This window comes from Mirounga angustirostris, unplaced genomic scaffold, assembly GCF_029215605.1.
Source record: "Mirounga angustirostris isolate CCGP_5_RB_7025 unplaced genomic scaffold, mMirAng1.0.hap1 SCAF_8, whole genome shotgun sequence".
Lineage (NCBI taxonomy): Eukaryota > Metazoa > Chordata > Mammalia > Carnivora > Phocidae > Mirounga > Mirounga angustirostris.
In genome coordinates this window covers 124,464,230-124,489,967 of record NW_026991716.1, presented here as the reverse complement: position 1 = coordinate 124,489,967, position 25,738 = coordinate 124,464,230, and the positions used below count along the sequence as shown (strand labels likewise).

Genomic DNA, 25,738 nt, shown 5'->3' with positions numbered 1-25,738 from the left:
GAAGGAAGCTGAGAGACTTATGAAAGCCCCCAACTTCAGTGATTCTCTGCTCTCAGAGAAACCACAGTTAAAAAGAAGAGGCAAGACAAACCCACATGAAATATTAACCAAAATCCTTCCCTTTCTTATTATTTGAGTACTGAATAAATTACAGGCAGGCATACAGGAATTCAGAACAAGGGGTGATCATGTGGGTTGGATCATTCCAGAAGGCTTCGTGTCTTCCATATAGTGGAAAGACATGTCTCCCCATATAGTGTCTCCCCATATAGGGGGAAGCTATAAATACCTTGTTTTCCTGTTAAGCCTGAAGAGATCCTGAATGAAACATTTCCTTCATGCATGGAGAAAATATTTTAAAACTTCAACCTTAAGATGAGTTTGCTGATTCAGTTTAGGTAGAACATCAATTCAGTATTTATAATCCTTAAATAGTTCAAAGTAGAGGTTTTTGAGAAAAAGATAATTAGACCCCGCTTGCTGAACAAATATCAAAATCTTAATCTAACTCATGAAATAATGAGAACAGTGAAGAGATGAGGCCAGATTTTGGGGGGAAGTGGGGAGCTTGGCTTGTTTGTCAAAAATACCTTTATTGGGACCAAAAGAATCTATCTGGATACTAAAAATAGAAAATAGGTCCCAACCCCTAGAAATCTGAGTCATTTTGCCTAGTTATAATCAAGAAAACAGGGGACACTGCGGGCCAGCTTCACTTAGTAAGATTCTGGAAGTTAGAGGCAAGACCTGCTTCGGGGTAAAACCAGAATAAAACAGGCCCCAGAAGGTAGATCACAAACCGGGAGTGTAAGATTTGGAGTTATGCACCTGCCTGAATTTGTTAGCAATTCTTCTACCATTGGACCCTGCTCTGTAGATTAATATCCCCTGGCCAACCTCTCTGTTTCCCCACAAGAGGGATACTACAGATTTCTGCAACAGATCATTGACTACATCCAAGAAATGCAAAGCAGTGAACATTCAGCGTTTGGGGAGAGTGGTAATCTAGGCAGCTCTAAAGACACATTTGTTGAAGTTCTGGAAACTCACAGCCAGAGTGAGTCTCCATAAAAGTGTTTCAAATCCCCAGGAGAAATTTTCTGATTATTCTAGGCTTATTCCTTCTGTTTTGTTGTTGTTGTTGTTGTTTGTTTGTTTTGTTTTGTTTTAGTTCAAAATGGTGGTTTTATTAAAGCGTGGAGACAGGACAGTCGGGCAGAAAAAGCTGCTTTCCCCAGACTGTGAGGAGCAACTGATTAAATACTTCAGGGTGGGATGTAAAGATAAGGGAAGTTTCTAGGCTTATTCTTAGATCAACCAAATATATCTAGGGGTGAAGGTAGGGGGAGCGATGCCATGCAGCACAATAGGGCCACTGAGGGTCCATCTTATATATTGGGCCATCCCTGGACGAGAAAGAATTGTTGGCATCAAGACAATGACTCCAATTTGAGTATACCACAGCGTCTGAGACTTCATTCATTCATTCATTCACTTACTCATTCACTCACTCATTCATTCATTCATTTATTCATTCATTCTTAGAGATACCATGTCAAAGCAATGTGGTTCAGAATGTAAGCTCTGGAACCAAGTGCATGGGATCAATTGCTAGCTCTATCAGTTACTAACATTACGCTTACTTCACCTGTCAAAAGCAGTCAATTGTAGTACCTAACTCACAGGGATGCAATGAGAAGTAGAAGACTGAAGTCACATAATGAGCCTAGAATAGTGCCTGGCACTAATAAGCACTCTATACATTTTAGCTATTATTATTCATTCAAAAATTTTAATGAGCACTGATTATGTGCCAAGCACTGTATAAGGGCCTCATGGTCCTTTAGCACAAACCTATTCTTCTACTTAGGTTCTCATCCTAGTCATTAACTAGGAATGTAGGAGTCATCCTAAACTCCTTCCTCTCCCTCACTGCCCACCCCTAAAGATGTGGCCAAGTTCTGCCTATTAGACATGTCAGCTCCTTTCCTCTTTTCCACTCCTCACTATCACTGCCTGACTCAAGCCTTCTCCAATTTCTCTTCTCAAATATTACAGTAATCTCCTGTGTGTCTCCCATAAGGCTGGTGTTGTGCTCATCCAATCTATTCTCCATCTTGATTCTAAATTGTCTTTCCAAAACACATATCTGGCAATATCAGTCACCTGCTGAAGTCTTCTATGGGATAAAGTCACAGGTCCAACATGGCACATGGGACTTTGTAATGTGGCCCAGTTTGTCTCCCTAGCCCTCACCCCATGCCCATACTGACCAGGCTGGAGTTCCCTAACAGTACAGCGCTGATCCTTCTGCTGGGTCAACTATCCCTCCATCTGCCCGACAGCTCCCCCTCTTACACTGAGGCTCATTATTTAATCAATAAATACTTCCTAACACCTGCCATGAGTAATGCCTGTACCAAGGTCAGGGAATACAATGATGAAGAACACAGTCAATCCTTTCTTTCTCATAGAAAAAGTAACTTTGACGCCCTTGAGGGAGAAATGAAATATGGAAATTGAGAATGAGTTGTCTCAAGTTTAGCACTGTTTCCCCCACTAGTTGGAATACCTTATGGAATTGTAGAAATTGAATATATTTTGGCATCAAGTCCAAAAGTACCTCAGCAGACGTCAATCTCAACAATAAACTGTGACACAGTAGATTTAGTCATTTTGACTTTACAGCTATGATGTGTTGGAAAAGGTTGATTTGAACTATAAAAAAACAATAATCAGAAAGTTGTTTCAATATGGTGTTATAAAGTTATAGGCCATTAACTAGCCACTCTGTTTTTAAAAGGTAAGTAACTCTAAGTGCCTGCAACTGTCTAGGGGTAATAACAGACTCAGTTTCTTTTTACATGGTTATAAATAATATGAAATATGGTTAATTCAAACACTTTAAGAATCATTCCTTTCTAATTAATACATTGTTAAATCACTCATTGAATGAAATGCTTACTGAATAAGCACAACAGGCTATCTACAAAGACAAGTAGATGATCAAACTCAAAACTTTCCTCATTCTTCCAGCAATGATGACACAGTTCATTCAAATCCCAGATCTGCAGAAATATATCAAGACAGAAGCTCTTCTGTGGACACAGATTTGTCAAAGTGCCCATCTCCTTCATTGGATTTTCCAACCTTCCACACTAGTGTTTATGGCCCTTTTCAGCAGCATCCTGTCTTATTTACGATTGTATAACCAGACCTCTGTGAAAAGCGTGGCACAAAGAAGGTGCCTGGTAACTGTTTGCTGGGCTGACCTCAGCTCAACTCAGCTCCAACAGAGATGCTGTCCCCTTCTCTACTATGTGTTGAGACAGTGCACAGTCCTTTCCCAAGAGCCACTACCCAGCTGCAATGGGACCTATCAGCTTAAATATGTTAATATCTCACCTCCAACAGGTATCCACCATCTTCAAATATTTTCATGTGGCACTAATTTACTAAAGACAAACTGTCCAAAATATTTGGATTCAGAGAGTGACATTCAATCACTATGTAAAACAACATATTTCTACCATACCATACCAGTGAAAGTAGTAACACTTGGTTATTGAACAACGAACTTAATTTTCTCTTGGGCCTCTGCAGCAAAGCACACGATTTGAATGGTTATCTTACATCAGCCCAGTGACCCTAGCTGGTAGGCTGTACCATCAGGTGCTTTAGGAAATGGAAAACTTAAACTGTTACTTCCTATACCACCGGCCCCAGTTTAGCAGTGCACGCACTTTATATCTTAGTCTTACTTTACACACACCCAGAGTGAACCTCACTTTTCAAAAGTTCATTAACAAAGTCTCACAATTAAAAGAGCAGCCCTGTGAGTCATTTTTGGATACCCGTGTGGAAATAACAACTCCTCCCTTTGCTGAGAAACGGCTTCAACAAGTGCATGAGAACCACAGGAAGTAATACACTTCTCAGCTATTGTCAGAGGAGTCTAGAATTCCCTCTCAGGGCTGTGTGGCTCTGGCAGTCACCTTGCCACTATTTCTTGTCTTCGTTCTTCTAAAAAGAAAGTCTTTTTTATGTGGGCTTGGAAGGAACTAGCTCAAGGCAATATCAATTTCTCCGTATTTCCTGGCTCCTGAGTCATATTGTCAAGTTCAAGTCAAGAAGTACCCATTCTGGTGTTTTTGAGAAAGTGCAGCCTAAAATAGGGAGTGAACAGCACCTGGGTGGCTCAGTTGGTTAGGCGGCAGACTCTTGATTTTGGCTCAAGTCATGATCTCAGTGTCCTGAGATCAAGCCCCCTCTTGGGCTCTGCGCTGAGCGTGGAGCCTGCTTGAGATTCTCTCTCTCTCTCTCTGCCCCCCCGCCCCTACCCCCGCTCACTCTCTCATAAATAAATAAGTTGATAAATAAATTAATTAATAAAAATAAAATAGGAAGTGAACAGGCGATCGCACCGAAGTAATGTCCCCGGTAATTCAAAAGAACTTCAGCCTCTGGACTTAAAACCAAAGTAGTCTTAGGCGCACACTTTGTAAGGGAAGCCTATCAACAGGAACCCGAAGTAATTTCAATGCAGCCCTAAATGCGGAGTCCCTTGCCCACTGAGAGAGAAAAAAAGTCACTCGCTGTACACGAGAAACCCAGGGCCGAGTTCGCTGAGGCGCGAGGCGGCGGCGTGAGCACCGCGGCCAGACCCGAGATCCCCCCAAAGACGTCCCTCGAAGCCCAGCCAGCGAGGCCACCCCGGCGTCCCCCCGCGGCTCTCCGCGCACAGCTTGGCGGGGCGCATCCTCGCTCCTGGGCCAGTTAAGGAGAGACAAAGAGGTACAAAGGGAAAAAACGAACCAGGAACAGGACCGAGCGCGCGAACGGGGAAGCCCTGGCCCGCGCGGGCGCCGGTCCTACGCGGGGAGTCGTGAGAAGGAAGGAAACCTGTCGCGCGACTCCTGGCGGCGAGGCTCCCGGCGCCTCCCGCGGCCGGGACCGGGCTCTTCCTCAGCCGCCCGAGCTCCGCGCCGCCGCCGCCGCATCTGGACGCCGCCGGCCCAGCCCCTGTGTCTGCAGCGTCTGCAGCGCCCGCAGCTGGGGGCGCAGGCCCCGCCCCGGGACGACTGCGCCGGCCGCCCGCGCGTCGGTCCCCGCCCCGCCCGGAGTCCGTGCGCCCCTGCGGGTCGGCTCCAGCCGCCTCCCCTCTCCTGGGCGCCCACAGGCCCTCTCCGCGTGCTGACCGAGGCACCTCACCCGCTCCCCCACCCCCGCGCGGGGCGGGGGGCCGGAGGCATCGGACTTTCCCCGGGAATCCCCCTGGCGCTGGTGACGTTTGCCGGCCGGACCCGTGCAGCCGGTTCTGAGTGTGGGTGTGAGTGCGAGAGGCTGGGGCCGGCCCTGCACCTGATGGGACCCGCCAGGAGGCGGGCGGGGAGGCTGAGCACGGTCTTGCCAGAGCCCCCTCCGACTCACCCTCTCAAGTAGCCCTGAGCCCCAGCCGGGTACATTCATTCATTCAGTACCAACGGAGTGTCCACTCAAGGACTGAGGATACTACCCTGGATAAAAATAGCTCCAAGACCCTGCCCTCGAAGACCTGGCATTCCAGTGCGGAAAGATAAACGGATTAAGGGTGTATTACGCGGAATGGTGGTAAGTATCTTGAAAAATAAGACTGAGGCTCAAAAGTTAGGAAATGCTAAAAAAAAAAAAAAGCCTTCATTGATGGGGAATTTTCAGAGAAATGCAGAAGCCAACAGAAAGAGTTCCCAATGGCTGAAGCTAGAACAATTTGAGCAACAAAATAAATAGTGGTAGTAGACTGCAATCAAAGTAAAAAGAAAATCCATGAGTTCCTAATGATATAAGTAGTTGAATGAATAGGTGGAGAGGAGATGCAGAAGAACTTGTAAAAATTTATGTGAAGCACAACTTCCCACTCCTTGCTCAAAGTGACTAATCCCAAAACGTAAGGTATGGAAAGGGGGAAAAAGAGTAACTTCACAATGGAGACACCTAAAAAACACGATCTTGGCCAAATGATCAAGGTCAACATTAACAGTCATAAATCATATTGATAGTATACACTCTTGATATGTGATGAAAATGTCACTTTACCTCTGTGGCCTTCCTCCCCAGGCCCATAACCCCAGCTTATCATAAGAAAAACATCAGACAAATTCCAGCAGAGGGACATCCTACAAAATACCCCACCAATACTTCTCTAAGCTGTCAATGTCATCAAAAACAAGGAAAGTCTGAAAAACTGCCACAGCCTAGAGGAGCCTAAGGAGACATTACACTTAAATGTTTGTGGTATCCTGAATGGGATCCTGCAACAGAAAAAGGCCATTAGGTAAAAACTAAGGAGGGTTTACCTAGGTGGCTGATTCAGTTAAGAGTCAGTCTCTTGATTTCCTTTCAGATCATGATATCAGGGTTGTGAGATGGAACGTTAGAGGGCTCCCCACTCAGTGGGGAGTCTGCTTAAGATTGTCCCTCTCCCTATACCCCTCCCCCGCCCCACTCATGCTCGTGCTCTTGCTCTCTCTCTCTCAAATAAATAAATAAATCTTTTTCAAAAACTAAGAAACTCTCAATAAAGTATGGACTTTCATTAGCAGTATAGTATCAAGATTGGTTCATTAGTTATGATGATGTGCCATAGTAACTGTACAATGGTAGTAATAGGGAAAAATGGGAACAACATTTATGAGAACACTTTATACTATCCTTGCAATTTTTCTGTAAATTAAAACTGTCCTAAAAAATGAAATTTATTTTATTTTTTATTTATTTATTTATTTATTTAAAGATTTTATTCATTTATTTGAGAGAGAGAATGAGAGAGAGCACATGAGAGGGGGGAGGGTCAGAGGGAGAAGCAGACTCCCTGCCGAGCAGGGAGCCCGATGCGGGACTCGATCCCAGGACTCCAGGATCATGACCTGAGCCGAAGGCAGTCGCTTAACCAACTGAGCCACCCAGGCGCCCAAAAATGAAATTTATTTTAAAAGTTAAGCAAAATAAGAGAGATGAGGGGTGTTATAATAAACTAAAAACAAAAAAAGGGGGGTTTATTTCAAAGGTCTCTAAGATAAGAAAACAGTTTGAGGGAGGAAACAGTGTGGATATTTGGGTTATGACCATTTCCAGCAGAGAGATCTGCAGATATAAAGGCCCTGAGGCAAGAGCATGCTTGGCTTCTAAGAATAGTATCAGTGTGGGTAGAACAGAAGGAGTGGGCAATGGGTGGTGGAGCTAGGAGTGGAGAACAGTGTATGTAGGGCCTAGGTGGTCATGATAGTCTTAATATTTTACCCTGATTGAGAAAGGAAGACATCGAAGAATTTTCAGTAGAGGAGTGACCTGATATGGCTTTTTTTTTTTTTTTTTTCTGTTGTGTTGACAAATTAGGGGAGAGGATGGAAGAAGGCCAATTTTATAAATTCTTCTGCAGGGGAGATTTATCTCCTCTACACCATTATTGATTGAATCTATAGAATAAGTAAAGTAAATTGCCCTCCTCAGTATGGGTGGGCCTCATCCAATCTGTTGAAGGCCTGAATAGAACAATGGAATAGAACAATTCTCCCTGGAAAAGGGAGAATTTGTCCTCTCTGGGCCTTTTTTTTTTTTTTTTTTTAAGATTTTATTTATTTATTTGACAGAGAGAGACACAGCAAGAGAGGGAACACAAGCAGGGGGAGTGGGAGAGGGAGAAGCAGGCTTCCCGCAGAGCAGAAGCCCAATGCAGGGCTCGATGCAGGGCTCGATGCAGGGCTTGATCCCAGGACCCTGAGGTCATGACTCGAGCCAAAGGCAGACACTTAACAACTGAGCCACCCAGGCGCCCCTCTCTGGGCCTATCTTTGAACTGGGACATCAATTTTTTCCTGCCTTCAGACTTGGCCTCAAACTGAAAGTTACACCATTTACTCTCCTGCTTCTCAGGCCTTTGGACTCAGACAGGAATTATACCACCAATTTTCCTGGGTCTCCATTTTCCGACTACAGATCGTAGAAATTCTCAGCCTCCATAATATATATGTTTCATTCATATATACCTGGTTTTGTCTCTTCGACAACCCTCACTGATTCAAAACCCTAGCAGTAGAGCTGGTAAGAAGTGGGCAGGTTCTGGATATATTCCCAAGGAGAAGCTGACAGGACTGGCTGATTAATTGGATGTAGGACATGAGAGAGTAAAAGGAATCAGGATCAGTCAAGGTTTTTACTTGGAGCAATTAGAAGAAAAGAGTTTCCTTATGCTAAGCAGGGAAGACAGCTTGAGAAGCAAGTTGTGGGGTTGGGGGAGGGGAGGGAAGGGTTGCTGGGGATTAAGAGTTCCATTTTGGACACTTGAAGTTTGGAGTTGTCAAGAAGCCATTTAGATAGATGAGTCTGGGATAATGCTATTAATTGGGAGACCTTAGCATATAGGTGATGTGCAGATAGAATTTAGTGAAGTCTGAGCCCTGGGGCACTCCAAAGGTCAGAGATCAGGAAGATGAATAGCTGGAAGAAATATATGGTCAAGAGAGAGATTTTTATTTTTAATTGGAAGATATGCCTGTTTGTATGCTCATGGCCATGAGCCAAAAGAGAAGGAAAAAGTGAGGATGCAGAGGAGTGAAGATAATTGCTGTAGCAATGTTCTTGAGTAGATGAGCAGGGGTGGGATCCAACGCACAAAAGGAATGTTGGGGTTAAATTGGAGAAGATAGAGAAAATAGAATTCTTTTCTGATAGGAGGGGAGGCAGAACATATGGGCACAGATGCTGGTTAATGTGGAGGCAGAAAAATGTTTTATCAGAGAAGAAGCAAGGTTATCAGTGGAAAGAGAGGAAGTTTGAGAAGAGGATAAAAAGTATGAAATATCATCCAGGGGCAGTGAGAGAGTAAATAGACTCTGAAAATATAGTCAGATTGCTGGATAACACTAAGGGTTCATTTGAAGTCAGGGACCAAGATATAAAGGGAGGCCAGTTGGTATAGTTGTGTATTCTCACCAGCCTCATTTGCCTATTTGGGTACAAATAATGCTAGACAGAGGTCCAGATACAACCAGAGTTTGGAGTTCACAGCTGAATATGTTGGAGGAGAGAGGGACAAGAGCATGGAGCATCTATGCAAGGGAATGATTATAAGGAAGGACCATGGCATTTAAACCAAGGAAGGAGAGAAAAGAGGACATAAATGATGGTGTTGAGGAAAGTGAAAAGGTGTTAGGTTAATGGATTGGAGGCCCCAGGATGTCAAGGAATCGTGCAGTGGGGGATTAGAGAGATTCAGTTGGAAAAAAGCAAGTTGGTTATCAGAGAGTGGGATCTTTGAGACTTAGATGATGAAGGGCTGAAGATGTTCATAATGACAAAGTCTAGACTGACCTGGGCTTTCTGCAATTGATGTGCCCACCCCCGTCTAGGCTCCCAGGTTGGTCTCCTATGTTTTATACATTTTTTCTGGAGAGATTGGCTCTCACCTCCAGTCTGGATTTTTTGAACCATGAGTATGGATGAGGACTTTAGGGTAAACCCAGATAAAGCAGGACAAGCGCTTGGAGAGGAGGATATCTGCTACATGAAATGAAGTCTTGTCCTCTGTATACACCATCTTGTATCCTACTGCCATCCCAAATTTGAAGCGCTCATAAACCCACTGAATCTCAGGATTGGAGGGTCATCTAACCCAGCCACCCCTCTCAAGTACAACTCCTCCATCACCCTCAGTAAATAGTCATTTTTTATCCCCACACCATGTAGTAACCACCAACCATCATTTCTCTTTGCCATGCTAGTTTGCAAACTCCTTGAGGACATATTAGTTTAACCTGTCTTTTTTGTGTGTGATACAATATATGTGACATAAAACTTACCATTGTCACAATTTTAAAATGTAAAGTTCAGCTCCATAAGTACATTCACATTGTTATGCAATCCTCGCCATCCATTTCTAGAATTTTTTAGCTATCCCCAACTGACAACTCTGTACCCATTAAACACTTAATTCTCCAATCCCCCACTCCCCAGCCCCTGGCAGCCACCGCTCTATGTTCTGTCTCTGTGAATTTGACTATTCTAGACATTTGTATAAGTAGAATGGAACAATATGTATCCTTTTGTAACTGGCTTGTTTCACTCGGCATAATGGCTTCAGGGTTTATCTATGTTGTAGCATGTGTGTCCGAATCTTTTTCCTTTTAAAGCCTGAATAATATTTCTTTTTCAGTCATTGCTTTCATTTTTCTGGTGTGTATACCCAGAAGTGGGATTGCTGGATCATATGGTAATTCTCTGTGTAATTTTTTTGTGGTATCATCACACATTTTTCACAGAAGCTGCACCGTCTTACATTTATACTAGCAACACACAAGAGTTCTGATGTCTCCACCTCCTTGCCGACACTTGTTATTTCTTATAACCTAGCTCTGATTTCCTCTCTACCTGACACGCTGCTAGGCACATGATGTGGTATGAGTGAACGAACAGCTGTTGTTAACCCTGTTGAAAAGGGAAATAAGATTAAATGAATCAGCAAGCCCCATCTTGCACATCTTGTTCTAGATTCGCACTGTCCACTATTGTAGCCACAGGTAGCTATTTAAATTTAAATCAATTAAGATTAAGCAAAATTTTAAATTCACTTCCTCAGCTCAGTGACATTTTCAGTGCACAACAGCCACCATAACTGGTGGTTATTAGTGTCCACTGTATCGGAGTGTGCAGACTAGAACACTGCTGTGAACATTACCAGTTCTTTGGTTACGATATTGGGCAGTGCTTTCTAGATCCTGCGAGGGCCCTGTGCTTTGTCTCACAAATCATATTTGGAAAAGCTTTTCCAGAGTTGGACAGCTTAAAATTTAAGATAAAGGTCTTTCTTTCAGGAGGGAGGAAATATGCTACCTAAAAATTCTATGGCCCTTAATACATAAATGGCTGCCACACAAGGTCTCAAATTTTTATGTTTAAATATTAGATTTAGACTTTCAGTGATTATGTGGTTCTATTGCTCTCGATGATTACCTTTATGAACACAGATTTGCTAAACTAGATAAGCCTTTCTCTATATCACTCAAAACAGTTCTTTATTAAACCATTGGTTTCAAAAAAATATTTTTAGATTCAGATTGGAAATTAGGTTTCTACTTACTACTTTATACCCAAAGCCTAACACGATAGGCTATTAGAGACTCTCAATAAATATTTGTTGAATGATGAGTGAATGAAGGACAAAAGTAAGCACTGAGCAGAACTTGGGAGCTCAGGGCACTGAGATAACATTTTAGAGGGCGGCATCCAGGTGTAATGAGATTTAGGAATATGGATCTAGCACTGTTTTTTTTTTTTTTAACAAAACAGGGATTTTAAGCCATGTTCTTTTCTCTCAGTGTTCAAAAAATAGCTTAAAACTTAATTCCTGTAAGGATCTTGTCTAGTACATGTTTATAAAGCTTCAACTCTTTTATAAACACTGGCCACCAATGAATATAATAACAAGAACAAATTCTAGGTTTCAATAATGTCAGCATGTGTGCGGACACCTTCTGTTTGCCCCTTCAAATTTACTTTCTACCTACCTCCATTCTGCTGCTACCCTGGATGGTTGATCTTAATGGATGATTGCAACAGGCAGTCCTGTTGGGCTTAGCCAGTAGGGAAATCTAGCAGGAGAGCAGAATGAGGTCGGGGAATTTATTCCAAGCAGAGGGCTATCTGTGTTCCTCAACAGAAGGTCACTGTTCCTCTAAGATGGTCTGTTCTGTATGATTCCCTCTCCTTCCTGGTTCTGATTACCTCTCCCTACTCATGGTTCTCAGGCCTGGAGTATGACCTCCTGGGAGTCCCTATGGTTTCCACTCTGCCTGTACCTTTATAATATTACCTTTATTTATAAACCTTCATCGAATTATTCTAATTTGAATGTGCCATCTGTTTCATGTTGGGACCTTGAACAGCCATCCTTAATCAGCTATACCGTAGTGTCTAAATCCCTGCTCTGAAAATTTTATACCTACAGACCTTACAAAAATGTTCCCTGATAGTATTAGCATCTCCTTATTTCAATCTACCAGTTAGCTTTATGAAGAAACCATGTTGTATGTCATATAATATAAATTTTTCTCCAGTACACTCAGACTAGAAAAATATTCTAATTCATAGGCAAATCTTCTTGCATATAGCTTCTCTACATAAAATATTATTTATGGAAATATATAAAGAAGACTATAAAATAAATAGGTTATGTTTAAGATATTAAATATCTTAATATCTAATAAGCTGTAAATTACTTCTAAATGTGAGAAAATCTGTACCTCAGTACTGCAAACAAACCATCATTACTCAATATACACAGTTTACCAGAGAACACAGTTTCTAACCTTTTCCTATACACTGAATGTTTGTGTCTGCCAAAAATTCATATGTTGTAACCTAATCCCCAATGTGTTGATATTAGGAGGTGGGGCCTTGGGAGGTGATTACATCATGAGGATGGAGCCCTCAAGAATGGAATTTATGTTCTTATAAAAGAGGCCCCAGAGAGCTCTCTTTCCCCTTCATCATGTGAGAACACAGCAAGTAGACAGCTATCTATGAACCAGGAATTAGGGTCTCACCAGATACCAAATCTGTTGGCACCTTGATCTTAGGACTTCCCAGCCTCCAGAACTATGACAGATAAACTTCTGCTATTTATAAGCCATAAAGTCTAGAGTAATTTTGCTATAGCATATAGCCTACATGGATTAAGACACCCTTTGAAGCTCAATATTTAAATGTATACAATTATTAGCAGACATCAGCTCATTTAAAAATACATAAACCCCATAATGCTAATACCTATATTAAAGATAACTAGGGATACCTGGGTTGCTCAATCAGTTAAGCATCTGCCTTCGGCTCAGGTCATGATCCCAGGGTCCTGGGATCGAGTTCCGCATTGGGCTCCTTGCTCCGTGGGAAGCCTGCTTCTCCCTCTGCCTGCCGCTTCCCCTCTTTATGCTCTCTCTCTCTCTAACAAATAAATAATAAAATATTTTTTAAAAATAAAATAAAGATAACTGATACTTATTGCTCAGTTACAATGTGGCAACCACTATGCTAACACTTTTGTATATTGTTTAATTCTCATTACAAATTTATAAGGCATGTACAACTCAGCCCCATTTGACAGAGGAGGAAATGAGCCTTAAAATCTCCTGTCCACTCTCCCAACACCAGCAAGTAAAGGATCCTACATTCAAATCCTCGTATCTAACACAAAAGTCCATGTTCTTAACCACCAATTAAGAATCCAAGAACAGGCGCCTGGGTGGCTCAGTTGGTTGAGCGACTGCCTTCAGCTCAGGTCATGATCCTGGAGTCCCCGGATAGAGTCCCGCATCGGGCTCCCTGCTCGGCGGGGAGTCTGCTTCTCCCTCTGACCCTCCCCACCCCCATGCTCTCTCTCTCTATCTCATTCTCTCTCTCAAATAAATAAATAAAATCTTAAAAAAAAAAAAAGAATCCAAGAACAGCATTAAAGATCACAGAAGAACCAAAAAATAAGGACTATCTGAAGCAAATGATTTCTCTTATCCTGTTACCTACACTCAAAGAATGATGTCTAAATCTAAATAAGCTTAGAAAAATTACTAAAAAGAAAGAAAGAAAAGAATGCAACAATAACTCATAGAAAAACAAATTTATTATTGTGCAGTAAGCTTATTTTTCTGTACATGGTACACAAGGAGGAGTAGAAAATTAGCGGTGAAAATGTACTGTTTTGGTATTAGTTAAATCTTATTCCTGCCTACAATTCCTGAAGTGACATGGCTGTATTTTTATTTTTTATTTTTTTAAGATTTTATTTATTTGCGAGAGAGAGAATGAGAGACAGCATGAGAGGGAGGAGGGTCAGAGGGAGAAGCAGACTCCCCGCCGAGCAGGGAGCCCGATGCGGGACTCGATCCCGGGACTCCGGGATCATGACCTGAGCCGAAGGCAGTCGCTTAACCAACTGAGCCACCCAGGCGCCCCTGTATTTTTATTTTAACCCAAATTGCAATTAAGTGAAAACTTCCCTCTGATAAATTGGCATACTTGCAAGAGGCTTGAAGGTGAGCATGTACGGCTGTTCTATGCATACAAATAGAACACTCTCTGTGAAAGAGAATGAGCTAAAAAATATCAGGTCTAGAGATAGTATAATTGATCTGCTTAACGGCTCTTAATGATTTTTCTGCATCTGTGATTTTGCATAACAAGTTGCAAAACTATTTTAAGATGAGACTTTCTCAATACTCACTTCTTGTAAACCCCTTTTTGCACAATTGCCCTGTCCTGCGGAACTGATAAAAGTGAAACAGAAAAGCATAAATAGAATCTAACAAATAAGCCAAGCCTTTAAATAATAAAGTAATGGTTTCATCATGAGCCTTTGAATCAGAATAATTAAATTTGTTCTCAACAAGCATAATTTTCACAGACTAAACATTTTTATAATCCATATTTTGTTCATTTAGATGAATTTGTGCCACTCATTTAGAAACTATGTATTTCTACACCAAAAAGCCTTACTTTGGGGCTGAGACATGATTTTCTTCTCTTTTTCTTCATCCATTTCATCCTTTTCTTGCAGCTCCATGACTTTATCTTACTTTTCCCTTTAACACAATCTTCAAAAGGACTGAGTCCTTCCTTAGAAATGGTTCATAATTTCTGTGAGTGCATGGACCATGGCCAGCATCCTTCCATGACCCTAAGGAAAATTTAAAAGTACAATATTGGTACCGCAAAAAACAAACAGGTTTCAAATGATGAATATGTTTTAAAGATGAGCTTACTAAAAGTGACACAGTGAAAACAGATTGAAGTCTCAGCAGTAAACTCACAGATTCAGGGGACAGTCTTCTTGCAGGTGCCTGCTCTTGGGATGATGATCTTGTTGATGAGACCTTGGGGAAGCTGATAGATGTTCCTCTCAGTCCGCAGCTCCTTACCTTACTTATGGGCCCAGAGCGTGAATAGGAATCTTTGGTAGGAGCTGATGGGGCCTCGCATCACTAAGTCTCAGTGTTGAAAGCAGGCCACTCTAGCTGATTTCTTTAAACCCTATTTTCTACAAGTTGGTGATGGGCATAGTCAATTATGAAACAGGAACTTTTGCCACAATTCTACATCCCTAGTCACAAAGAAACTTTTACAAAACAAATGCCCCCAGGCAAACTGGAATTCATGATTCACTACAATGCAAATGTGGGTGCTGTATATAATCTATTCATGCCTTATTTTTTTCATGGTCCTAGGACATCTTGTCTCCAACTTAAGTAGTGAGTAGACCCCTCTTCAAGGAAAAAAATATATGACACTCAGTGTTGACAAATTACTTGAATATAATATAAATACAATGTTACTTACATAAATATGGTATAAATTCCTTATGGTTACAGACTCATTAGAAAACTATAAAATTCAAACACCATATGTGGAATTTAAGAAACAAACGAACAAAGGAAAAAAAAAGAGGTGACAAACCGAAAAACAGATGCTTTAACTTTTTTTTTTTTTTTTTTTAAGTAGGCTCCGCACCCAGTGTGGAGCCCAACACCGGGCTTTAACTCACGACCCTGAGATCAAGACTGGAGCTGAGATCAAAAGTCAGACATTTAACCGACTGAACCCCCCAGGTACCCCTAGACTCTTAACTATAGAGAACAAACTAATGGTTACCAGAGGGGAGGTGGGTGGGGGGATGGGTGAAATAGGTGAAGGGGATTAAGAGTACACTTACTGTGATGAGCACTGAGTAATGTACAGAACTGTTGAATCACTATACTTAGTACACCTGAAACTAATATAACATTGTATGTTAACTATACTGGAATTAAAATAAAAAACTTTAAAAATTTTGAACAAATCTACATATTAAAAGTATAAAATTATAATATTAAAATGAACAGCATTGATTTATGTTGTTTTGATGAAGCAAAAAGTTCTATTCTCTTAGTAAATTTCAATTATATAAACTTACAATGTTATTAATTATAGTCACCGTGTTTTACATTAAATCCTCAAACCTTATTCATCTCATAACTGAAAGTTTGTACCCTTTTACCAACCTTTCCCTATTTCTCTCAACCCCTAGCCCTTGGAAACCACTTTTCTACTCTCTGTTTCCGTGAGTTTGACTTTTTTGTTGTTGTTTTTTTAAGTTTTCACATGTAAGAGTACCACGCAGTATTTGCCTTTCTCTGTCTGGCTGATTTAACTTAGCATAATGCCCATAAGGTCCATTCATGTTGTCACCAATGGCAAGATTTCCTTCTTTCTCATGGCTGAATAATATCCCATTGTATATATACACCACATCTTCTTTATCCATTCATCCATTGATGGGCACTTTGGTTGTTTCTGTATCTTGGCTATTGTGAATAATGCTGCAAGGCACATGGAAGTGCAGATATCTCTTCACTATCCTATTTTCATTTCCTTTGGATACCCAGAAGTGGGATTGCTAGATCATATGGTAGTTCCATTTTGAATTTTTTGAGGAATTTTCTTTCTTTTTTTAAAGAATTTATTTATTTGAGAGAGAGAGAAAGCACAAGCAGGGGGAGCAGCAGAGGGAGAGGGAGAAGCAGGCTCCCTGCTGAGTAGGGAGCCACTCGGGTCTTGATCCCAGGACCCTGGGATCATGACCTGAGCCGAAGGCAGATGCTTAACTGGCTGAGCCACCCAGGCGCCCCATAATTTTTGGAGGAGTTTTCATACTGTTTTCCATACGTGCTGCACCAATTTACATTCCCACCAATGATGCACAGGGTGTCCCTTTTTTTCATATCCTTTCCAACTTTGTATCTCTTGTCTTTTTTATGACAGCCACTCTAACAGGTGGAAGGTGATATCTCATTGTTCTTTTGATTTACATTTCCCTGATGATTAGTGATGCTGAGCACTTTTTCATATACCTGTTGGCCATTTGTATGTCTTCTTTGGAGAAATGTCTGTTCAGTTCCTCTGCCCATTTTTTAAATGATTTGTTTTGTTTTTGTTTTTGTTATTGAGTTGTATGAGTTCTTTATATGTCTTGGACATTAACCCCTTGTAAGATACATGATTTGTAAATATGTTCTCCCATTTAGTAGGTTGCCTTTTCTTTTTGTTGATAGTTTCCTATGCAAAAGCTTTTTATTTGATGTAGTTTCACTTGTTTATTTTGTTTTTATTATCTTTGCTTTTGGTGTCAAGTCCCTCCCCCCCAAAAAATCACTGCCAAGATTGATGTCAAGGACCTTACCCCCTATGTTTTCTTCTAGGAGTTTTATGGTTTTATGTTTTACATTCAAGTATTTAATCCATTTTGAGTTGATTTTTGTATGGTATAAGACAGAGGTCCAATTTCATTCTTTTGTATTTGACTGTCCAGTTTTCCCAACACCATTTATTGAAGAGACCATCTTTTATCCATTGTATATTATTGGCTTCTTTATGGAAAACTAATTGACCACATATGCATGGATTTATTTCTGGGCTCTTTATTATGTTCCATTGATTTATGTGTCTGTATTTATGCCAATACCATACTATTCCTTTGAAAAAATGCCATTGGAATTTTGATAGGGATTGTATTGAATCCTTATAAAACTGCTTTGGGTAATATGGATTATTTTAACAATATTAATTTTTCTAATCCATGAACACAGAATTTTTCCATTTATTTTTGTCTTCTTCAATTTCTTTCATCAAAGTCTTATAGTTCTCAGTGTATAGGTCTTTCTCCTCCTCAGTTAAATTTATTCTTTGTATATTATTCATTTTGATGCAATTGTAAATAGATTATTTACTTAATTTCTCTTACTGATAGTTCATTGTCATGGTATAGAAACACAACTGATTTTTGTATATTGATTTTGTATCCTTCAACTTTACTGAATTTTTTTTTTAAGATTTTATTTATTTATTTGAGACAGAGAGAATGAGAGAGAGAGAGCACATGAGAGGGGGGAGGGTCAGAGGGAGAAGCAGGCTCCCTGCCGAGCAGGGAGCCCGATGCAGGACTCGATCCAGGGACTCCAGGATCATGACCTGAGCTGAAGGCAGTTGCTTAACCAACTGAGCCACCCAGGCACCCTGAATTTTTTTATTCTAAAAATTTTGGGGGTAGTTTTTAGGGTTTTCTATCTATTATGTGTAATCTGCAAATAGAGAAATTTTGATGTCTTCCTTTTTGATTTGGATGGCTTTTATTTCTTTTTCCTGCCTAACTGCTCTGGCTAGAACTTCTAATACTAAGTTAAATAAAAGTGACAAGAGTGGGCATCTTTGTCTTGTTCCTGATCTTAGAAGAAAAGCTTTCAGCTTTTCACCATTGAGCATGATGACAGCTGTGGGCTTGTCATATGTAGCCTTTATTATGTTAAAGTATGTTCACTCTATATCTGGTTTATTACAAGATTTTATCATGAATCTATGTTGAACCTTGTCAGATGCTTTTTCTGCATCTATTGAGATGATTGCGAGATTTTTATCCTTCACTTTGTTAATGTGGTGTATTGCATTGATTGATTTGCGGATGTTGAACCATTCTTGCATCCCTGAAATAAATCCCACTTGATCATGGTGTACAATCTTTTTAATATATTGTTGAATTTAGTTTGCTAATATTTTGTTGAGGATTTTTGCATCTATGTTCATCAGGGATATTGGCCTGTAATTTTGTTTTCTTGTAGTTGTCCTTGATTGGATTTGGTATCAGCGTAATGCTGACCTTGTAAAATGAGTTCGAAAGTGCTCTGTCCTCTTCTATTGTTTTGGAAGAGTTTGAGGACTGGCACTCATTTTTTTTTTTAAGATTTTATTTATTTATTTGACACAGAGGGAGAGAGCACAGGCAGGAAGAGCAGGAGAGGGAGAAGCAGGCTCCCCGCTGAGCAGGGAGTCCAATGCGGGACTCAGTCCCAGGACCCTGGGATCATGACCTGAGCTGAAGTCAGGAGCTTAACTGACTGAGCCACCCAGGCACCCCAGGTACTCATTCTTAAAATATTCAGTAGAATTCACCAGTGAAACCATTTGGTCTTGGACTTTTGTTTGTTGGGAGGGTTTTTATTACTGATTTAATTACTTTATTTGTAAGGGGTCTGTTCAGATTTGATATTTCTCATGATTTAGTCTTGGTAGGTTGTATGTTTCTAAGAATTTTCCATTTCTTCTAGGTGGTCCAATTTGTTGCCATATAATTATTTGTTTTAGTCTCTCATGATCCTTTGTATTTCTGTGGTATCAGTTGTAACATCTCCTCCTTTGTTTCTAACTTTATTTATTTGGGTCTTCTTTCTTTTCTTCTTGGTAAGTTTAGATAAAGGTTTATCAATTTTGCTTACTTTTTCCAAAAAACCTCTTATTTTCATTGATCTTTTCAATTGTCTTTATAATCTCGACTTCCTTTATTTCCACTCTCATCTTTGTTATTTTCCTCCTTCTGCTAACTTTAGGCTTAGTTTGTTCTTCCTTTCCTATTTCTTTGTGGTGTAAAGTTGTTTATTTAGTGGGTTTTTTTTTTTTCATTATGTAGACATTTATTGCTATGGACTTCCCTCTTAGAACTGCTTTTGCTCCATCCCATTTGTTTTGGTAGGTTGTGCTTCCATATTCATTTGTCTCAAGAAATTTTTCATTCTCTTTTGATTTTTTCTTTAACATATTGGTTGTTCAGTAGCATGTTGTTTGCTCTCCACGTAGTTGTGAATTTTCCAGTTTTCTTGTAACTGATTTCTAGTTTTATAGCATTATGGTTGAAAAAGATACTTAATATGATTTTAATATTTTTAAATTTACTAAGAGATGTTTTGTGACCTAACAAATGATATATCCTGGAGAACATTCCATGTGCATTTGAGAAAATGTGCATTCTGCTACTGTTGGATGGAATATTCTCTAAATGTCTGTTAAGTCCGTCTGTTCTAATACATAGTATAAGTCCAATGTTTCCGTATTGATTATCTGTGTGGATGATCTACCCATTGTTGAAAGTGTCAAAATAAGCTCTACTTTGCATTTATAGTCATCTGGAAGAGAAGAATAAATAAATTTAGAGCAAACACAATATAAAGCTCCATTTGGAATTGGAAATAAAATTTTCAAGATAGTCCTGTTTAATATGGCCTATTTTACTGTTGCTAGTGCCATAGAGAACTAAGATGCTAATCAGGTATAGTGGAAAAAAATATGTTGATAGAAATTGCTTTTAAAATCCGCTTCTAGTCATACCAATTTTTATCCTTCATCAACTCTTCATTGCAGGCCCACCATCTTATCTTATTCCTGGTCCTACGTATCTCAATTTGACACTAGATGTAGGGGGGTTAATCTCCCCTGAGAATTGTATGCAGTTCATAGTCATGGAAATTTGAAGTCTGAATTCATATTACCTGTGTGGGGCAAAAGGCCTCAGATAGATTACAGTGGACTAGTTTAATTATGACACCAGACGACTGGCTGAAACAAAGGTACACTCTCTCTGAAAATACTAAACTATCCAGATTGACAGTAACTGTACTATACCAACAGTCAAAGAGCCATCCTGACCTCAGAAATGTCAAAATGTGAAAAAATATGAATTGCAGACTTATATATGGAAATTATGAGAATTTAATGAGATAACTCATGCAAACTACTTATAATAGTGCTTAGAAAGTAGTAAGCTGTTATAATCATCATCATCATCATCATCACTTTTCAGCTTTATTTGCAACAACCACAAATTTCCATCACAATAAATCAGACCTACTCTCCTTTCTGCAAACACTCATTGCTTCTTTTATTTCTTTGTTTTGTGTAGGATGAAATGAGAAAGTACTTTGCTGAGTGTAGTGATCATCATCATCATCATCATCATGCTAGCCCCAACAGAGCCACATAGGTTTTCCTAACTAAAATTATCCAAGTTGGATTGGATAATTTTTGTTTTGTTTTTTTTTCTTTGGATTGGATAATTTTTTAAACTCTTTATTATGGCAAATGTTGGGTCTGTACAAAAGTCTCTAGAATAGTTAATCCTTAAACTGAAATATTTATTAGGTCATGGTCAGTATAATCCTTCATTCTAATGCTTTCTACCCTAGACTATTCCCAGGCATTATATCCTTTTAGACCAGATAATTTTTGTATATCATTCCAATTCTAAAAGTTTATAATAAATCCAGCAACTCGTGGAATTGCACTGTAAGTCCTGGTTATTAACAGTCATTTTTCTGCCCCCGACTGAAGAAAATGAGCCTAGATACTGCTCTACTATTTAGTTAATACTTATACATTGACTTCTGCTTCCAAACATGATGGAGTAACAGGGACCAGATTTACCCTCCCAACTGAATGACAGGTAGAGACAAAATATATAAATACCAATTTTCAAGATATTAAACATTAAATAATGAAGGACTGTGATCCCCAAGATGTGGAAAACACACAAGGTAAGCCCTGCTTTTCCCAGCTTGCTGCTTTGAAAGAGTTTCCAGCACATGGCACAGAGAAGAAGCCAGGCAGATTTCCTGAGTTGAGGAGATGAATCTGAATGTCCAGGAAGACCAAGCTGACTAAAGTTCACAGGATAGAGTATTGGGGAGAGAGAGTTGAATATAGAGACATCCCAGCAGATTTGGGATCCCCCTGGAGTATTCAGCAGAGGATTTATCAGTTAATGCATGTCAGAAAACTACCTGGGGCTGGGGACAAAACCAGGTAAAAGGATTGGAGGAAGCAGTAACTGCTGCTTACACAAGGCCAGAAATGGTGCCTATTTTCACAAACCAGACTGAAAAACCTCATAATTTACTGGAAGAAGTGGTCAGAAAATTTTTGTCTCAGTAGGATCAAACTGTTTCCAAGTAATTTAACAAAGTTTAAGAACACTTATGGGAATTCAAAAATACCTAGCACCCAACAAGGTATAATACATAATCTACTCTTCCTACTCTTTAAGAGTAGGAAAACTCAATACACACACACACACACACACACACAATTGGAGTCCCCTAAAGGAAAAGAGAGATAGAAAAAATATTTGAAGAAATAATGTCCAAAACTTTTCCAGATTTTTTTTTTTAAGATTTTATTTATTTATTTGAGAGAGAGAATGAGATAGAGAGCATGAGAGGGGGGAGGGTCAGAGAGAGAGGCAGACTCCCCACTGAGCAGGGAGCCTGACGTGGGACTCGATCCCGGGACTCCAGGATCATGACCTGAGCCGAAGGCAGTCGCGCAACCAACTGAGCCACCCAGGCGCCCAACTTTTCCAGATTTGATGTAACCTATAAACCCACAGATCTAAGAAGCTCAGTGAACCCAAGCACAAGAAACATGAAGTATACCAAAGCATATCATAACTAAATTACTCAAAACCAGTGATAAAGAGAATATCTTAAAAACAGCCAGAGGGAAAAAACACATTATGTAGAGAGGAAAAAAGATAAAAAGATGAGTATAATAAGAAATTTCACATCAGAAATAATATAAGAGGGAAACAATGGAAGACTAAAAGAAAAAATATTAAGGGAAAAACCTGTCAACCTATCATTGTATATCCAGTGAATGTATCTTTCACAAATGAAGGTGAAATAAAGATTTTCTCAGACATATAAAAACTGGAAGAATTTATTATCAGCAGACTATAAGATATGTAAAAGGAAGCCTTTCAGGCAAAAAGAAAATGATGTTAGATGGAAATATGGAAATCTACAAACAGAAAACTGGAGAATACCAGAAATGGTAACTACATAAATAAATATACAAGATTTTTTCTTAATATTAAATATCTTTAAAAGATAATTAACTGTTTAAACAAAAATAATAAAAATGTACTGTGGGATTTATAAAATATGTTAATAATAATGTGTGACAATAATAGAACCTTAAAATTGGTTCTTAAACTATTTGTAAAGTGGTATAATATCCCTCAAAAGTAAACTGAGATACATGAATGAAGGATACTATAAACCTAAAGCGACTAAAATGACAAAATAACTAACATGCCAGCAAAAGAGAAAAAAATGGAATCATTAAAATGCTCAATTGATCCAAAAGAAAGCAGAAAAAGAGGGAAAAGAGAACAAAGATGGAGAAAACAGAAAACAAATAGCAAGGTTAGATTTCAATCTAATACATAATAATCACATTAAATGTAAGTGGTCTAATCATTCCAATTAAAAGGCAGAGATGGTCAGATTGGATAAAAATCAAAGTACAATATGCTGCCTACAAGGAAATCACTTATTAAATGTCAAGAGAAACAGAGTAAAAGCAAAAGAATGGGAAAAAGATACAGCATGCTACACAAATCAAAAGAAAGCAAGAGTGGTTCCATTAATGTCAGACAAAATACATTTCAGAGGGGCGCCTAGGTGGCTCAGTTGGTTAAGCGACTGCCTTCGGCTCAGGTCATGATTCCGGGGTCCTGGGATCAAGCCCCACATCAGGCTCCCTGCTCAGCGGGGAGCCTGCTTCTTCCTCTCCCACTCCCTCCCCGCTTGTGTTCCCTCTCTTGTTGTCTCTCTCTCTTTGTCAATTAAATAAATAAATAAATATAATCTTTAAAAAAAAATACATTGTAGAGCAGAAATAGTAGTGATAAAGAAAGTAATTTCATAATGTAAAGAGATCAATTAATCAGGAAGAAATAATCTTAGGTTTATGTACCAATATCAGCTTCCAAATACACAAATTAATAAATTAATACAATTCTGGTCTATTTAAACAATTCTCAAGTTTTTATATTCATTATAATTTGTATTTTTCCTTTTAATTTTTAAATTAATAAACTTTATTTTGGAGGGCAGTTTTATATTTACAAGAAATATTGAGTAGAAACTACAGAGTACCAACCCCCACCAAACTTCCTTTTTCATTAGTGGAGTACATTTGTTACAACTGATGAGCCACAGTTGATACATTATTAACTAAAGTCCATGGTTTGTATTAGGATTCACTCTTTGTATTGTACATTCTCTGGAGTGTGCATGCATGTGTGTGTGTGTGTGTGTGTGTGTGATTTTTCTTGAATTGGGTTTTGACAAATGTATCCACATGTATCGTGCTAAATAGTTTCACTGCTTAAAAAAATTCCTGTGTTCCATCTATTCATCCTGCCTCCCCTACCCTTGGTAACCCACTGATCTTTTTATTGTCTCTACAGTCTTGCCTTTTCCAAAATGTCATATAGTTGGAATTGTACAGTATGTATTTTTTTAGAATGGCTTCTTCCACTAGATAATGTACATTTAAACTTCCTCTGTGTCTTTTTGTGGGTTGATAGCTCATTTCTTTTTTGTCGTTGAATAATATACCATTGTTTGGGTATGCTCAGTTTGTTTATCCACTCACTAACTGAAAGGCGGGATTGCCAGATCATATGATAACAGTATGTTTAGTTTTTTAGAAACTGTCCAACTGTCTTCCAAAGTGGCTGTACCATTGTACATTCCCACCAGCAGTAAATGAGAGCTTCTGTTTCTCCACATCCTCACCAGTATTTAGTGGTGTTTTGGATTTTAGTCATTCTAATAGGTGTGTAGTAGTATCTCATTCTTATTTTAATTGCTTTTTAGTTTTAATAGATAATTCTAATAATATATTGTTTAATATTTTGAGGTTTTGAACATTTACATTAATTTACATTTTTGATAAAAGTAAATTCAAAGTAAAATTTGAATATCATTACTATACTATATAGTATGAGGTTATATTTGCCAAGATAGGATGAAGAACCTATTTTATTTAACAATTTAACTTCATTTATAATTTTAAGATATTTAGATATATGGAATGGTGGCATCTATTTGGATGCTTGCCTTGGGGCAGTCCTGTTTGGGGCAGGGGATCACAATTTTTGAAAATCATTGAGAGGTTGTAGACAGTCTCAATAGAAATGTGTACATACACAAATACAGACAAAATTCTGTGTGTCTTTCAGGGATTCGCAGACTTCCTAAGACTCATCCAGGTATTCATTCATTTTAGGGCAGCAGCCCCTGCTCTGAATTTCTGACAATTACTGCTCATTTAGTTTCCTGAAAGCACAGTCCCAAGATTTTCAGCCTCTTAAATCTTTTATACTTCTCCAGAGGTGTCCATTTCCTTAAGTAGTAATTCCTTCAGCCTGCTATTTAAAACATTCAGCACTTCTTTCCTTTTGCTGAAGCACCAGTGGCCAAAATGAAGTTCAATCCCTTTGTGACTTTTGACCAGAGCAAGAACCATGGAAGGCATTTCAATGTGCCTTCCCACATTCACAGAAAGATTATGTCTTCCCCTCTTTCCAAAGAGCTGAGACAGAAGTACAATGTTTGATCCATGCCCATCCAAGAGGATGATGATGTACAGGTTGTACAAGAACACTATAAAGGTCAGCAAATTGGTAAAGTCATCCAGGTTTACAGGAAGAAATCTGTCATCTACATTGAGCGAGTACAGCGAGAGAAGGCAAATGGCACAACTGTCCGTGTGGCCATTCACCCTAGCAAGGTGGTTATCACTAGACTACAAGTGGACAACGGCCATGAAAAGATCCTTGAATATAAAGCCAAATCTCACCAAGTAGGAAAGAAAAAGGGCAAATATCAGAAGAAACAATTGAGAAGATGCAGGAATAAAGTAATCTTATATACGACTTTAAATAAGAACTATTAGGATGAGGGGCACCTGGGTGGCTCAGTCGGTTAAGTATCTACCTTCAGCTCAGATCATGATCCCAGGGTCCTGGGATCAAGCCCCACATTAGGCTCCCTGCTCAGCGGGGAGTCTG

General features: G+C 39.4%; 2 protein-coding genes and 1 pseudogene across 6 annotated transcripts in view; 2 read left to right on the top strand and 1 right to left on the bottom strand.

Moving 5' to 3' along the window:
- The window catches only part of STX11 (syntaxin 11), a 35,729-nt gene extending 30,496 nt beyond the window's left edge, over nt 1–5,233 (bottom strand). Inside the window, exon 1 of one of the 3 annotated variants that reach the window (XM_064597010.1) lies at nt 5,212–5,233. The gene's annotated coding sequence lies outside the window, so the exon portion shown is untranslated. Of the gene's footprint in view, nt 1–4,815; nt 5,160–5,211 lie in introns of those variants that run through there. The other 2 variants (XM_064597009.1, XM_064597008.1) reach the window with 2 other exon arrangements.
- An 82-nt stretch (nt 5,234–5,315) lies between these two features.
- The window catches only part of PLAGL1 (PLAG1 like zinc finger 1), a 187,546-nt gene continuing 167,123 nt past the window's right edge, over nt 5,316–25,738 (top strand). For 2 of the 3 annotated variants that reach the window (XM_064596985.1, XM_064596990.1), the window contains exons 1-2: nt 5,316–5,610; nt 15,520–15,629. The gene's annotated coding sequence lies outside the window, so the exon portion shown is untranslated. The remainder of the gene's footprint in view (nt 5,611–15,519; nt 15,630–25,738) is intronic. The other variant, XM_064596987.1, reaches the window with a different exon arrangement.
- LOC123836695 (large ribosomal subunit protein uL24-like) lies at nt 23,664–25,586 on the top strand (annotated as a pseudogene).